This window comes from Arachis hypogaea, chromosome 17, assembly GCF_003086295.3.
Source record: "Arachis hypogaea cultivar Tifrunner chromosome 17, arahy.Tifrunner.gnm2.J5K5, whole genome shotgun sequence".
NCBI lineage: Eukaryota > Viridiplantae > Streptophyta > Magnoliopsida > Fabales > Fabaceae > Arachis > Arachis hypogaea.
The window spans coordinates 114,459,518-114,474,630 of NC_092052.1; the positions used below are offsets into that span (position 1 = coordinate 114,459,518).

The 15,113-nt window shown below is 38.1% G+C and overlaps 2 non-coding genes across 2 annotated transcripts; one reads left to right on the forward strand and one right to left on the reverse strand.

The window, feature by feature from the left end:
• Positions 1–4,115: 4,115 nt before the first annotated feature.
• On the reverse strand, positions 4,116–4,223 carry LOC112767680 (small nucleolar RNA R71). Its single transcript, XR_003185122.1, has one exon. It is a non-coding gene; the product is annotated as a small nucleolar RNA R71 (small nucleolar RNA).
• Positions 4,224–13,093: 8,870 nt separating this feature from the next.
• On the forward strand, positions 13,094–13,201 carry LOC112768474 (small nucleolar RNA R71). Its single transcript, XR_003185895.1, has one exon. It is a non-coding gene; the product is annotated as a small nucleolar RNA R71 (small nucleolar RNA).
• The last annotated feature ends 1,912 nt before the right edge of the window (positions 13,202–15,113 follow it).

A 15,113-nucleotide genomic window follows, 5' to 3' on the forward strand; every position in this document is an offset into this window, starting at 1 on the left:
ATTCCTTTAGGCCCTCCTATCCACTGATGCTCAAAGCCTTGGGATCCTTTTTATTTCCCTTGCTGATGAGCAGATAATTTATACGCTTTTTGACATTGTTTTTAGTATGTTTTTAGTAGGATCTAGTTACTTTTAGGGACGTTTTTAATAGATTTTGTGTTAAATTCACATTTCTGGACTTTACTATGAGTTTGTGTATTTTTCTGTGATTTCAGGTATTTTCTGGCTGAAATTGAGGGACTTGAGCAAAAATCAGATTTAGAGGTTGAAAAAGGACTGCTGATGCTGTTGGATTCTGACCTCCCTGCACTCAAAGTGGAGTTTCTGGAGCTACAGAACTCGAAATGGCGCTCTTCCAATTGCGTTGGAAAGTAGACATCCAGGGCTTTCCAGCAATATATAATAGTTCATACTTTGGCCAAGAATTGACGACATAAACTGGCGTTCAACGCCAGCCTTCTGCCCAAATCTGGCGTCCAGCGCCAGAAAAGGATCCAAAACCAGAGTTGAACGCTCAAACTGGCACAGAAACTGGCGTTCAACTCCACAAATGGCCTCTGCACGTGTAACACTTAAGCCCAAGCCCAAGCACACACCAAGTGGGCCCCGGAAGTGGATTTGTACATCAATTACTTACTCATGTAAACCCTAGTGACTAGTTTATTATAAATAGGACCTCTTACTATTGTATTAGGCATCTTTGGATTACCTTATGATCCTTTGATCACGTTTTAAGGGGCTGGCCATCTCGGCCATGCCTGGACCTTCACTTATGTATTTTCATACGGTAGAGTTTCTACACTTCATAGATTAAGGTGTGGAGCTCTGCTGTTCCTCAAAGATTAATGCAAGTACTACTGTTTTCTATTCAATTCTTCTTATTTCGCTTCTAAGATATCCATTCGCACCCAAGAACATGATGAAGGTGATGAATATGTATGACGCTCATCATCCTTCCCCCTTATGAACGCGTGTCTGACAAACACTTCTGTTCTACATGAATTAAGCTAGAATTAGTATCTCTTAGATCTCCTAACCAGAATCTTCGTGGCGTACGCTAGAATGATGGCGGCATTCAAGAGAATCCGGAAGGTCTAAACCTTGTCTGTGGTATTCTGAGTAGGATTCAATGATTGAATGACTGTGACGAGCTTCAAACTCGCGATTGTTGGGCGTTAGTGACAGACCCAAAAGGAGGGTGAATCCTATTCCAGCATGATCGAGAACCGACAGATGAATAGCCGTGCCGTGACAAGGTGCATGAGCATAAGATTCACTGAGAGGAGGGGATGTAGCCACTGACAACGGTGATGCCCTTGCATACAGCCAGCCATGGAAAGGAGTAAGACTGATTGGATGAAGATAGCAGGAAAGCAGAGGTTCAGAGGAACGAAAAGCATCTCCATTCGCTTATCTGAAATCCCTGCCAATGAATCTACATAAGTATCTCTATCCCTTTTATTGTTTATTTTAATCTAATAAAATATCATGTTTAAATCTGCCTGACTGAGATTTGCAAGGTGACCATAGCTTGCTTCAAGCCAACAATCTCTGTGGGATCGACCCTTACTCACGTAAGGTTTATTACTTGGACGACCTAGTACACTTGCTGGTTAGTTGAACGGAGTTGTGTCCACACATACATAGAGCCACAATGAGGATTCAATACAATTATATATTGTTACTCTCACACAAGTACAAAGAACATGGAACACAATTTCGTGCACCAAGTTTTTGGCGCCGTTGTCGGGGATTGTTCGAGTTTGGACAACTGACGGTTCATCTTGTTGCTCAGATTAGGTAATTTTCTTTTTGTTTTGTTTTCAAAAATTTTTCAAAAATCTTTCAAAAATTCTTCCTTTGTTTTCGAAAAAAAAAAATTTTAAAAATAAAAATGTTTTCAAAAATATATTTTCCTTTCAGAATTTTTAAGAATGAAATCTAGTGTTTCATGAAGCATGTTGAAGCCTGGCTGGCTGTAAAGCCATGTCTCAATCCTTATACCCAAGAGAAGAGCTTCTTTATCTTTCTTAGCCAATTGGCTATTGAATGTAAGGAATGTCAAGCGTGTCATGTCTGAGTTACATACTAAAGCTTGGCTGGCTATTAAGCCATGCCTGACCCTTTGATTGGAGCTTTAGAGCATAAGATTCCTGAAATTCATATTAAAAATTTTGGAATCCTTTTTTTTCTTTTTCAAAAGAATTTTTCGAAAAATATAAAATAAAAATCCAAAAAAATTAGAAAATCATAAAAATCAAAAATATTTCATGTTTCTTGTTCGAAAATTTCATGCATTCATGGTGTTCTTCATGATCTTCAAGTTGTTCTTGGTAAGTCTTCTTGTTTGATCTTGATGATTTGTTTGTTTTGTGTTGTATAGTGTTTTTCATATGCATTCTTGAATCCTTAGTGTCTAAGCATTAAAGAATTCTAAGTTTGGTGTCTTGCATGTTTTCTTTGCATTAAAAATTTTTCAAAAATATGTTCTTGATGTTCATCATGACATTCATAGTGTTCTTGGTGTTCATCTTGACATTCATAGCATTCTTGCATGCATCACATGTTTTGATCTAAAAATTTCATGCATTGCATAATTTTCATGTTTTTCTCTTGCATCATAAAAATTCAAAAATCAAAAAAATTATCTTTCCCTTTTTCTCTCATCAAATTCGAAAATTTGAGTTGACTTTTTCAAAAATTTTAAAAATCAAAGTTGTTGCCAATGAGTCAAATCAAATTTTCAATTTGAAAATCTTATCTTTTTCAAAATCTTTTTCAAAAATCAAATCTTTTTCAAAATTATTAGCTATTTTCGAAAATTTCAAAAATATTTTTCAAAAATCTTTTTCTTATTTTTATATAAAAATTTCGAAAATAACTAATCAATTAATGTTTTGATTCAAAAATTTCAAGTTTGTTACTTACTTGTTAAGAAAGATTCAAACTTTAAGTTCTAGAATCATATCTTGTGATTTCTTATGAACCAAGTCATTAATTGAGATTTTAAAAATCAAATCTTTTTCAAAACTAATTTCAATCATATCTTTTCAAAAATATCTTCTTATCTTATCTTTTTCAAAAATATCTTCTCAAAATATCTTTCCTAACCTCTTAACTTCCTATCTTTTCAAAATTTGTTTCAACTAACTAACTAACTTTTTGTTTGTTTCTTAACTTTTTCAAAACCACCTAACTAACTCTCTCTCTCTCATTTTCGAAAATATCTTCCCTCTTTTTCAAATATTTCTTTTTAATTAACTAATTATTTTTATCTTTTATTTTTTATTTCAAAAATTTTCAAAAATTACTAACATTTTTTCAAAAACCATTTTTCAAAAATCACTAACTCTTTTTCAAAATAATTTTCGAAAATTATCCCTCCCCCATCTCATTCTATTTATTCATTCATATCCTAACATCTCATCTCACATCTCTTCCATTCGTACAGTTGTGTTTCTTCCTTTACATCACATTCTTTGTCTCCCCCTCTTTTCTTCCACTCACAAAGGGATCCCTATACTGTGGTATAAAGGATCTCTATTATTATTATTATTCTTCTGTGCCTTCTTCTTTGTCATATGAGCAGGAGCAAGGACCAAAACATTCTTGTGGAAGCAGATCCAGAACCTGAAAGGACTCTGAAGAGAAAATTAAGAGAAGCTAAAATACAACAATCCAGAGATAACCTTTCAGAAATTTTCTAACAGGAGAAGGAGATGGCAGCCGAAAATAATAATAATGTAAGGAAGATGCTTGGTGACTTTACTGCACCTAATTCCAATTTATATGGAAGAAGCATCTCCATTCCTGCCATTGGAGCAAACAACTTTGAGCTGAAACCTCAGTTAGTTTCTCTGATGCAGCAGAACTGCAAGTTTCATGGACTTCCATCTGAAGATCCTTTTCAGTTCTTAACTGAATTCTTGCAGATATGTGATACTGTTAAGACTAATGGAGTAGATCCTGAAGTCTACAGGCTCATGCTTTTCCCTTTTGCTGTAAGAGACAGAGCTAGATTATGGTTGTATTCTCAACCTAAAGACAGCCTGAACTCTTGGGATAAGCTGGTCACGGCTTTCTTAGCCAAGTACTTTCCTCCTCAAAAGCTGAGCAAGCTTAGAGCTGATGTTCAAACCTTCAGACAGAAAGAAGGTGAATCCCTCTATGAAGCTTGGGAAAGATACAAACAGTTGACCAAAAAGTGTCCTTCTGACATGCTTTCAGAATGGACCATCCTGGATATATTCTATGATGGTTTATCTGAGCTATCAAAGATGTCACTGGACACTTCTGCAGGTGGATCCATTCACCTAAAGAAAACGCCTGCAGAAGCTCAAGAACTCATTGACATGGTTGCTAATAACCAGTTCATGTACACTTCTGAAAGGAATCCTGTGAGTAATGGGATGCCTATGAAGAAGGGAGTTCTTGAAGTTGATACTCTGAATGCCATATTGGCTCAAAATAAAATATTGACTCAGCAAGTCAATATGATCTCTCAGAGTCTGCATGGAATGCAAGCTGCATCCAACAGTACTCAAGAGGCATCTTCTGAAGAAGAAGCTTATGATCCTGAGAACCCTGCAATAGCAGAGGTAAATTACTTAGGTGAACCTTATGGAAACACCTAAAACTCAACATGGAGAAATCATCCAAATTTCTCATGGAAGGATCAAAAGCCCCAACAAGGCTTTAATAATGGTGGAAGAAACAGGTATAGCAATAGCAAGCCTTTTCCATCATCAACTCAGCAACAGACAGAGAACTCTGAACAAAATGCTTCTAATTTAGCAAATCTAGTCTCTGATCTATCTAAGGCCACTGTAAGTTTCATGAATGAAACAAGGTCTTCCATTAGAAATCTGGAAGCACAAGTGGGCCAGCTGAGTAAAAGGATCACTGAAATCCCTCCTAGTACTCTCCCAAGCAATACAGAAGAGAACCCAAAAGGAGAGTGCAAGGCCATTAACATAAGCGCCATGGCCGAACCTGTGAGGAGAGGAGAGGACGTGAATCCTAAGGAGGAAGACCCCCTGGGACGTCCAGTGGTCAATAAGGAGCTCCCCTCTGAGGAACCAAAGGAATCTGAGACTCATTTAGAGACCATAGAGATTCCATTGAACCTCCTTATGCCCTTCATGAGCTCTGATGAGTATTCCTCTTCTGAAGAGAATGAGGATGTTACTGAAGAGCAAACTGCCAAGTTTCTTGGTGCAATCATAAAGCTGAATGCCAAATTGTTTGGCATTGATACTTGGGAAGTTGAACCTCCCTTGTTCATCAATGAACTAAGTGATCTGGGTCAACTGACATTGCCTCAGAAGAGACAGGATCCTGGAAAGTTCATAATCCCTTGTACCATAGGCACCATGATCTTTAAGGCTCTGTGTGACCTTGGTTCAGGGATAAACCTCATGCCCCTCTCTGTAATAGAGAAACTGGGAATCTATGGGGTGCAAGCTGCTAAAATCTCACTGGAGATGGCATACAGCTCAAGAAAACAGGCTTATGGACAAGTAGAAGATGTACTAGTAAAGGTTGAGGGCCTCTACATACCTACTGATTTCATAGTCCTGGATACTGGAAAGGAAGAGGATGAATCCATCATCCTAGGAAGACCTTTCCTGGCCACAGCAAGAGCTGTGATTGATGTTGACAGAGGTGAAATATTCCTTCAATGGAATGAGAACTCCCTTGTGTTTAAAACTCAAGGATCTCCCTCTGCAACCATGGAGAGGAAGCAGAAAAAGCTTCTCTCCAAGCAGAGTCAACTAGAGCCCCCACAGTCAAACTCTAAGTTTGATGTTGGGAGGCCACAACCAAACTCTAAGTTTGGTGTTGAACTCCCATATCCAAACTCTAAGTTTGGTGTTGGAGAGTCTCAACAAAGCTCTGCACATCTGTGAGGCTCCATGAGAGCCCACTGTCAAGCTATTGACATTAAAGAAGCGCTTATTGGGAGGCAACCCAATGTTTATTTATCTAACTATATTTTTCTTAGTTATGTGTCTTTATAGGTTCATGATCATGAGGAGTCACAAAATAAATATAAAAATTGAAAACGGAATCAAAAACAGCAGAAGAAAAATCACACCCTGGAGGAGCATCTGTCTGGCGTTCAAACGCCAGAACAGAGTATAGTTCTGGCGCTGAACGCCCAGAATGGGAGCATCCTGGCGCTGAACGCCCAGAACAAGCATGGTTCTGGCGTTCAACGCCAGAAATGGCAGCAAAGGGGCGTTGAACGCCCAAAAAGGGCACCAACCTGGCGCTGAACGCCCAGAGTTGTGTGCAAGGGCATTTTACATGCCTAAATTGGTGCAGGGATGTAAATGCCTTGACACCTCAGGATCTGTGAACCCCACAGGATCATCTCAAGATCTGTGGACCCCACAGGATCCCCACCTACCTCATCATCTCTCTTTCCATTCATGATCATCCCTTCTTTTTTTTCCCATTTACCACTCACATCCATACACCCACTACCTTCAAAAATTCAACATCTCTCTCCCACCCAATCCCACCCATATGGCCGAATACACACTCCCATCCATCTCCTCCATATCTTCTTCTTATTCTTCTATTCGTTCTTCTTTTGCTCGAGGGCGAGCAACATTCTAAGTTTGGTGTGGTAAAAGCATAGCTTTTTTGTTTTTTCCATAACCATTGATGGCACCTAAGGCCAGAGAAACCTCTAGAAAGAGGAAAGGGAAGACAAAAGCTTCCATCAAGGGTCTATAGCTCAGTGGTAGAATATTTGACTGCAAATCAAGAAATCCCTGAGATACCTCAGGGGATACATTTTCTTCCACACAATTATTGGAAGCAACTAAGGGTGGAACATCAAGAGCACTCCATCATCCTTCATGAAATCAGAGAAGATCTAAAAGCAATGAGGGAGGAGCAACAAAGACAAGGAAGAGACATAGAAGAGCTCAAGGACATCATTGGTTCCTCAAGAAGGAAACGCCACCATCACTAAGGTGGATTCATTCCTTGTTCTTGCTTTCTCTGTTTTTCGTCTTCTATATTATGTGCTTATCTATGTTTGTGCCTTCATTACATGATCATTAGTAGTTAGTAGTGACTATGTCTTAAAGTTATAAATGTCCTATGAATCCATCACCTCTCTTAAATGAAAAATGTTTTAATTCAAAAGAACAAGAAGTACATGAGTTTCGAATTTATCCTTGAACTTAGCTTAATTATATTGATGTGGTGACAATGCTTCTTGTTTTCTGAATGTATGCTTGAACAGTGCATATGTCTTTTGAAGTTGTTGTTTAAGAATGTTAAATATGTTGGCTCTTGAAAGAATGATGACTAGGAGACATGTTATTTGATAATCTGAAAAATCATAAAAATGATTCTTGAAGCAAGAAAAAGCAGCAAAGAACAAAGCTTGCAGAAAAAAAAAAGAAAAAAAAAAGGGGGCGAAAAAAAATAGAAAAAAAATAGAAAGAAAAAGAAAAAGCAAGCAGAAAAAGCCAATAACCCTTAAAACCAAAAGGCAAGGGCAAATAAAAAGGATCCCAAGGCTTTGAGCATCAGTGGATAGGAGGGCCTAAAGGAATAAAATCCTGGTCTAAGCGGCTAAACCAAGCTGTCCCTAACCATGTGCTTGTGGCGTGTAGGTGTCAAGTGAAAACTTGAGACTGAGCGGTTAAAGTCAAGGTCCAAAGCAAAAAAAAAAAGAGTGTGCTTAAGAACCCTGGACACCTCTAATTGGGAACTTTAGCAAAGCTGAGTCACAATCTGAAAAGGTTCACCCAATTATGTGTATGTGGCATTTATGTATCCGGTGGTAATACTGGAAAACAAAGTGCTTAGGGCCACGGCCAAGACTCATAAAGAAGCTGTGTTCAAGAATCATCATACTGAACTAGGAGAGTCAATAACACTATTCGAAATCTGAAGTTCCTATAGATGCCAATCATTCTGAACCTCAATGGATAAAGTGAGATGCCAAAACTATTCAAGAGGCAAAAAGCTATAAGTCCCGCTCATATGATTGAAGCTCTGTTTCACTGATAGTTTGGAATTTATAGTATATTCTATTCTTTTTATCCTATTTTGATTTTCAGTTGCTTGGGGACAAGCAACAATTTAAGTTTGGTGTTGTGATGAGCGGATAATTTATACGCTTTTTGACATTGTTTTTAGTATGTTTTTAGTAGGATCTAGTTACTTTTAGGGATGTTTTTAATAGATTTTGTGTTAAATTCACATTTCTGGACTTTACTATGAGTTTGTGTGTTTTTCTGTGATTTCAGGTATTTTCTGGCTGAAATTGAGGGACTTGAGCAAAAATCAGATTCAGAGGTTGAAAAAGGACTGCTGATGCTGTTGGATTCTGACCTCCCTGCACTCAAAGTGGATTTTATGGAGCTACAGAACTCGAAATGGCGCGCTTCCAATTGCGTTGGAAAGTAGACATCCAGGGCTTTCCATCAATATATAATAGTCCATACTTTGGCCAAGAATTGATGACGTAAACTGGCGTTCAACGCCAGCCTTCTGCCCAAATCTGGCGTCCAGCGCCAGAAAAGGATCCAAAACCAGAGTTGAACGCCCAAACTGGCACAGAAACTGGCGTTCAACTCCACAAATGGCCTCTGCACGTGTAACACTCAAGCCCAAGCCCAAGCACACACCAAGTGGGCCCCGGAAGTGGATTTGTACATCAATTACTTACTCATGTAAACCCTAGTGACTAGTTTATTATAAATAGGACCTCTTACTATTGTATTAGGCATCTTTGGATTACCTTATGATCCTTTGATCACGTTTTAAGGGGCTGGCCATCTCGGCCATGCCTGGACCTTCACTTATGTATTTTCATACGGTAGAGTTTCTACACTTCATAGATTAAGGTGTGGAGCTCTGCTGTTCCTCAAAGATTAATGCAAGTACTACTGTTTTCTATTCAATTCTTCTTATTTCGCTTCTAAGATATCCATTCGCACCCAAGAACGTGATGAAGGTGATGAATATGTGTGACGCTCATCATCCTTCCCCCTTATGAACGCGTGTCTAACAAACACTTCTGTTCTACATGAATTAAGCTAGAATGAGTATCTCTTAGATCTCCTAACCAGAATCTTCGTGGCGTACGCTAGAATGATGGCGACATTCAAGAGAATCCGGAAGGTCTAAACCTTGTCTGTGGTATTCTGAGTAGGATTCAATGATTGAATGACTGTGACGAGCTTCAAACTCGCGATTGTTGGGCGTTAGTGACAGACGCAAAAGGAGGGTGAATCCTATTCCAGCATGATCGAGAACCGACAGATGAATAGCCGTGCCGTGACAGGGTGCGTGAGCATAAGATTCACTGAGAGGAGGGGATGTAGCCACTGACAACGGTGATGCCCTTGCATACAGCCAGCCATGGAAAGGAGTAAGACTGATTGGATGAAGATAGCAGGAAAGCAGAGGTTCAGAGGAACGAAAAGCATTTCCATTCGCTTATCTGAAATCCCTGCCAATGAATCTACATAAGTATCTCTATCCCTTTTATTGTTTATTTTAATCTAATAAAATATCATGTTTAAATCCGCCTGACTGAGATTTGCAAGGTGACCATAGCTTGCTTCAAGCCAACAATCTCTGTGGGATCGACCCTTACTCACGTAAGGTTTATTACTTGGACGACCCAGTACACTTGCTGGTTAGTTGAACGGAGTTGTGTCCACACATACATAGAGCCACAATGAGGATTCAATACAATTATATATTGTTACTCTCACACAAGTACAAAGAACATGGAACACAATTTCGTGCACCACTTGCCTTTTGGTTTTAAGGGTTATTGGCTTTTTGCTCTTGCCTCTTGGTTTTGGGAGCTTTGGCTTTTTCTGCTTGCTTTTTCTTTATTTTTTTCTAAATTTTTTTTTTCGCCTAATTTTTTTTTTCTGCAAGCTTTGTTCTTTGCTGCTTTTTCTTGCTTCAAGAATCATTTTTATGATTTTTTAGATTATCAAATAACATGTCTCCTAGTCATCATTCTTTCAAGAGCCAACATATTTAACATTCTTAAACAACAACTTCAAAAGACATATGCACTGTTCAAGCATACATTCAGAAAACAAGAAGCATTGTCACCATATCAATATAATTAAGCTAAGTTCAAGGATAAATTTGAAACTCATGTACTTCTTGTTCTTTTTAATTAAAACATTTTTCATTTAAGAGAGGTGATGGATTCATAGGACATTCATAACTTTAAGACATAGTCACTAACTACTAATGATCATGTAATGAAGACACAAACATAGATAAGCACATAACATAGAAAACGAAAAACAGAAGAATTAAGAACAAGGAATGAATCCACCTTAGTGATGGTGGTGTTTCCTTCTTGAGGAACCAATGATGTCCTTGAGCTCTTCTATGTCTCTTCATTGCCTTTGTTACTCCTCCTTCATTGCTTTTAGATCTTCTCTGATTTCATGAAGGATGATGGAGTGCTCTTGATGTTCCACCCTTAGTTGCTTCCAATAATTGTGTGGAAGAAAATGTATCCCCTGAGGTATCTCAGGGATCTCTTGATTTGCAGTCAAATATTCTACCACTGAGCTATAGACCCTTGATGGAAGCTTTTGTCTTCCCTTTCCTCTTTCTAGAGGTTTCTCTGGCTTTAGGTGCCATCAATGGTTATGGAAAAAACAAAGAAGCTATGCTTTTACCACACCAAACTTAGAATGTTGCTCGCCCTCGAGCAAAAGAAGAAAGAATAGAAGAAGAAGAAGAAGATATGGAGGAGATGGATGGATGTGTGTATTCGGCCATATGGGTGGGATTGGGTGGGAGAGAGATGTTGAATTTTGAAGGTAGTGGGTGTATGGATGTGAGTGGTAAATGGAAAACAGAAGGGATGATCATGAATGGAAAGAGAGATGATGAGGTAGGTGGGGATCCTGTGGGGTCCACAGATCCTGAGATGATCCTGTGGGGTCCACAGATCCTGAGGTGTCAAGGCATTTACATCCCTGCACCAATTTAGGCATGTAAAATGCCCTTGCACACAACTCTGGGCGTTCAGCGCCAGGTTGGTGCCTATTTTGGGCATTCAACGCCCATTTGTTGCCATTTCTGGCGTTGAACGCCAGAACCATGCTTGTTCTGGGCGTTTAGTGCCAGGATGCTGCCCATTTTGGGCGTTCAGCGCCAGAACCATACTCTGTTCTGGTGTTGAACGCCAAGCAGATGCTTCTTCCAGGGTGTGATTTTTCTTCTGCTGTTTTTGATTCCGTTTTCAATTTTTATATTTATTTTATGACTCCACATGATCATGAACCTATAAAGACATATAACTAAGAAAAATACAGTTAGATAAAAATTGGGTTGCCTCCCAACAAGCGCTTCTTTAATGTCAGTAGCTTGACAGTGGGGTCTCATGGAGCCTCATAAATGTTCAGAGCATTGTTGAGACTTTCCAACACCAAACTTAGAGTTTGGATATGGGAGTTCAACACCAAACTTAGAGTTTGGTTGTGGCCTCCCAACACCAAACTTAGAGTTTGGCTGTGGGGGCTTTGGTTGACTCTGCTTTGAGAGAAGCTTTTTATGCTTCCTCTCTATGGATGCAGAGAAAGATCCTTGAGTTGTAAACACAAGGTTGTCCTCATTTACTTGAAGGATCAATTCTCCTCTGTCCACATCAATCACAGCTCTTGCTGTGCCCAGGAAAGGTCTTCCTAGGATGATGGATTCATCCTCTTCCTTTCCAGTATCCAGGACTATGAAATCAGCAGGGATGTAAAGGCCTTCAACCTTTACTAACACGTCCTCTACTTGTCCATAAGCCTGTTTTCTTGAATTATCTGCCATCTCTAATGAGATTCTAGCAGCTTGCACCCCATAAATTCCCAGTTTCTCTATTACAGAGAGGGGCATGAGGTTTATTCCAGAACCAAGGTCACACAGTGCCTTAAAGATCATGGTGCCTATGGTACAAGGTATTATGAACTTTCCAGGATCCTGTCTCTTCTGAGGCAATGTCAGTTGATCCAGATCACTTAGTTCATTGGTGAACAAGGGACGTTCATCTTCCCAAGTTTCAATACCAAATAATTTGGAATTCAGCTTCATGATTGCACCAAGAAACTTGGCAGTTTGCTCTTCAGTAACATCCTCATTCTCTTCAGAAGAGGAATACTCATCAGAGCTCATGAAGGGCATAAGGAGGTTCAATGGAATCTCTATGGTCTCTAGATGAGCCTCAGATTCCTTTGGTTCCTCAGAGGGAAGCTCCTTATTGATCACTGGACGTCCCAGGAGGTCTTCCTCCTTGGGATTCACGTCCTCCTCTCCCTCTTTGGGTTCGGCCATTTTGCTTATGTCAATGGCCTTGCACTCTCCTTTTGGATTCTCTTCTGTATTGCTTGGGAGAGTACTGGGAGGGATTTCAGTGATCCTTTTACTCAGCTGGCCCACTTGTGCTTCCAAATTTCTAATGGAAGACCTTGTTTCATTCATGAAACTTACAGTGGCCTTAGATAGATCAGAGACTAAGTTTGCTAAATTAGAAGTATTTTGTTCAGAGTTCTCTGTCTGTTGCTGAGTGGATGATGGAAAAGGCTTGTTATTGCTAAACCTGTTTCTTCCACCATTATTAAAGCCTTGTTGAGGCTTTTGATCCTTCTATGAGAAATTTGGATGATTTCTCCATGATGGGTTATAGGTTTCCATAAGGTTCACCTAAGTAATTCACCTCTGCCATTGCAGAGTTTTCAGGATCATAAGCTTCTTCTGCATAAGAAGCCTCTTGAGTACTATTGGATGCAGCTTGCATTCCATTCAGACTCTGAGAAATCATATTGACTTGCTGAGTCAATATTTTATTCTGAGCCAATATGGCATTCAGAGTATCAACTTCAAGAACTCCCTTCTTCATAGGCGTCCCATTACTCACAGGATTCCTCTCAGAAGTGTACATGAACTGGTTATTAGCAACCATGTCAATGAGTTCTTGAGCTTCTGCAGGCATTTTCTTTAGGTGAATGGATCCACCTGCAGAGGTATCCAATGACATCTTAGATAACTCAGACAGACCATCATAGAATATATCCAGGATAGTCCATTCTGAAAGCATGTCAGAAGGACACTTTTTGGTCAGTCCTTTGTATCTCTCCCAAGCTTCATAGAGGGATTCACCTTCTTTCTGTCTGAAGGTTTGAACATCTACTCTAAGCTTGCTCAGCTTTTGAGGAGGAAAGAACTTGGCTAGGAAAGCCTTGACCAGCTTATCCCAAGAGTTCAGGCTATCCTTAGGTTGAGAGTCCAACCATACTCCAGCTCTGTCTCTTACAGCAAAAGGGAAAAGCATGAGCCTGTAGACTTCAGGATCTACTCCATTAGTCTTAACAGTATCACATATCTGCAAGAATTCAGTTAAGAACTGAAAAGGATCTTCAGATGGAAGTCCATGAAACTTGCAGTTCTGCTGCATCAGAGAAACTAATTGAGGTTTCAGCTCAAAGTTGTTTGCTCCAATGGCAGGAATGGAGATGCTTCTTCCATGTAAATTGGAATTAGGTGCAGTAAAGTCACCAAGCATTCTCCTTGCATTGTTGTTGGGTTCGGCTGCCATCTCCTTTACTTGTTCGAAATTTTCAATCAAGTTGTATCTGGATTGTTGTAATTTAGCTTCTCTTAATTTCCTCTTCAGAGTCCTTTCAGGTTCTGGATCAGCTTTAACAAGAATGCCTTTTTCTCTGTCCCTGCTCATAAGAAAGAGGAGAGAAAAAAAGAAAAGAAGATGAATCCTGTATGTCACAGTAAAGAGGTTCCTTATTGTTAGTAGAAGAAAAGAAGAAGAGAAAAATCTGAACTCAGAAAGAGAGAGAGAGGGTTCGGATTTTTGGTGGGTGAGGGGGAGATGTTAGCAGATGAATAAATAAATAGAATAAGATGAGAGAGGGAAAATTTCGAAAATAATTTTTGAAAAAGAGTTAGTTGATTTTTGAAAATAGTTTTTGAAAAAGGTTAGTGGTTTTTCGAAAATAAAAATAAAAAAATAAAAATAAAAAAATAAAAAAAAGAAATTTTTGAAAAAGGGGGAAGATATTTTCGAAAATTAGAGAGAGAGAGAGAGTTAGTTAGGTAGTTTTGAAAAAGATAAGAAACAAACAAAAAAGTTAGTTAGTTAGTTGAAATAAATTTTGAAAAAGATAAGAAGTTAGGAAGTTAGAAAAGATATTTTGAAATCAAATTTTTGAAAAAGGTAAGATGAGAAGATATTTTTAAAAAGATATGATTGAAATTGGTTTTTGAAAAAGATTTGATTTTTTTAAAATCACAATTAATGACTTGATTCACAAGAAATCACAAGATATGATTCTAGAAATTAAAGTTTGAATCTTTCTTAACAAGCAAGTAACAAACTTGAAATTTTTGAATCAAAACATTAATTGGTGATGTCATTTTCGAAAATTTGATATAAAAATAAGAAAAAGATTTTTGAAAAATATGTTTAGAATTTTCGAAAATAACTAAGAAAAATGAAAAAGATTTGATTTTTGAAAAAGATTTTGAAAAAGATGAGATTTTTAAATTGAAAATTTGATTTGACTCATAAAAACAACTAGATTTTAAAATTTTGAAAAAGTCAAATCTAATTTTCGAAATTTTGAGAGAGAAAAAGGGAAAGATATTTTTTTGATTTTTGAATTTTTAATAATGAGAGAGAAAACAAGAAAAATGATGCAATGCATGAAAGTTATGGATCAAAACAATGAATGCATGCAAGAATGCTATGAATGTCAAGATGAACACCAAGAACACTATGAAGATCATGATGAACATCAAAAACACATTTTTGAAAAAATTTTAATGCAAAGAAAACATGCAAGACACCAAACTTAGAATTCTTTAATGCTTAGACACTAAGAATTCAAGAATGCAAATGAAAAACAAGAAAAGACACAAAACATGCAAATGCAAAGATCAAACAAGAAGACTTACCAAGAACAACTTGAAGATCATGAAGAACACTATGAATGCATGATTATTTTCGAAAAATACAAGATGCACATGCAATTGACACCAAACTTATAACATGACTCAAGACTCAAACAAGAACACAAAAATATTTTTGATTTTTATGA